A 2,433-nucleotide genomic window follows, 5' to 3' on the forward strand; every position below is an offset into this window, starting at 1 on the left:
TGTCTCTCTATACAACTTTACGAACATAATTTTTGTATATATATATATATATATATATATATATATATATTTCTATAGGTGGAGTAGAGAGAGGAGGGTAAGGTGGGGTGGTTAGTAATGGAAAAGGTAAAAGTGAAAGTTATGTCCATTATCCCCACACTGGAGCGGACGTAGTCTTCAAATTTAATATTATTATTATTATTATTATTATTATTTGTTTAATAATTTAATAGTTTTGATTCAAATTATATACGTTTTATTATTTGTTAAAAAAGTTATTTAGCATGCATAAAAATTAAATTTGGAATTCAATTACTGACTAAAGCATATGAGATGATGATGAAATGGTTAAAATCTTTCCAATTTTTATTGAGCGCCTTATTTGATTAGTTGGGAGTGGAATTTTTTCATAAGATAATTTTATCTCACTCGATAGAGTGGTTGTGATCCTTCTGCTCTTAGTCAAAACTGAAAAACTTCGAATTGCTTGAAAGTAGAGCAACTCTTGTTAGAAAATGTTTTTATTAATGAATATTACATTGTGAATTTATCGGTTTTGAATATCACACAATTAAATTAGAAACCTACTAAATAACTTTAATCAAAATAAATTCAAATTAATCGAGAGTAAATTTTGAACAATAAATAATTTTAAAAGGAAATTGTGGACCAATTACAGTGGAGCTGGCAAGGGATGAGGGGGTGCACTTGTGGACCAATTACACTTTTGCGCGTATTTTTTCTCACTTTCCTTTCATAAACTACAAATAATTCTTGTGATTTTATGATTATAGGGCTCGTTTAGTTTGGGAATAAGGTATTTCAAGACTAATTATTTTAAGATTAGTTACTTTAGAATGTTATTCCATCTTTAATGTGAGATAAAAATAACATGTCAATTCCAGGATAAATTCTTTCGCGACTTTATTCCAACCTAACATGAAATAAACTCATTCTGAAGTTAATTTTTCGAACCAAACAAGCCTATAGTGTTTGAGTACGATTACACATACCTCGATTAATTTCATATAGATATCAAATAATTTTATCCGTCTAGATTTGGATATTAAAAAAGAAATTACCTAGTATATTTTACCTTGATTAAAAATTAAATTTAGAGTTTATGCTCCATATTCTTGGACTTAATTTTTTACGATTTTAAAATTAAAAAAAGTTACACAAAAGCTAAACAAATGTGACATATGGACAGGCCTACAAATTCTTTGGTGCGCCGGTCTTATGCCGGTCTCTTAGATTGGGCTCCTCAATTAACATAGTGTTTTATTTCGTGGAACGTGTAAATAAAGGCTCACATTAATCATCGAACTGAAAAAGAAGTTTCGTGTGATATGTACAGATACTCGTTTTCGAAAAATTCATGCGACCCTAACTCGAAGCAGCCATTATTGATACATATTACATTAACTGACTTTAATAAGAGGTGATTGTGATTTTTGACCCTCGTTTGTTCCATGAGCAAACTTTTAAGATCAAAAGTCAAAACTTGTTAGATTTTAAGTTGTCTATTGAAAAAGTGAAGACAAAAGTTAAGAACCATCTTTCAAAGTCATTCTTGTAGATCAACCAAAATCATAACCATATTAAATTTTATTCTTTTAAAGGTGGAAACAAATTCTAAGGTATTACTCAATAATCTAAATAAAAATATTCACACACACGTCTTTGCTAAAACAGATGGAGGAATCAACGTTGGATCACATATCAAAGGAGGTTAATATAGTAGAGGACCTACTTGCAATATACAGAAGGAAATCTAAGGATCTGAATATCTATAATGTACAACTTTATGTTTTTGATGCATCTCCTTCATTTGTATCTTCCGTACTTGAAAGAGATGCTATGGGAACTACATCATTTAGATTAGTTCCTCTTTTGTATGGATAAACTTATTATTATCATTAAATAAAATCCTTCCATTATTGTGCAAAAAAAATCATAATTTACTTCAAACCAACATATGAACTTATTTTTGTTTCTTTTCTATTGATTGTAACACTATTTTCTATGCATGGTGTGGTAACACGGTTGAGAGACTTTATATTCAAATTTCAAGACTTAAAAGTTAAATGAATGAATTGACACTCATGACAAAGAGTGCTTTCATGTTTCAAAGGATGTGAACCCTAATTAGTTGAATTAGTGAATTTCTAACATCAAATGGTTTAAACAAAAAAATAACACAATTTTCTATATAAGAGTACGTGTGGTGAATAGTTGAAAATCACTTATCCTGATTAAAAATCTCAACTTCAATATAAACTCATGGTATAAAGTGATTTCACCTTTAAAAGTTTTAAACAATACAAATCTGAATCAGTCGAATCAGTAAATTTTAAACGTGAAATAATCAAAACCAAAACATAACACTATCCATCCTTCATTTCACTAGAGGCATCTAGTTCCATTGCTTAG

Source organism: Solanum stenotomum, chromosome 7 (assembly GCF_019186545.1).
Source record: "Solanum stenotomum isolate F172 chromosome 7, ASM1918654v1, whole genome shotgun sequence".
In the NCBI taxonomy this organism is placed as follows: domain Eukaryota; kingdom Viridiplantae; phylum Streptophyta; class Magnoliopsida; order Solanales; family Solanaceae; genus Solanum; species Solanum stenotomum.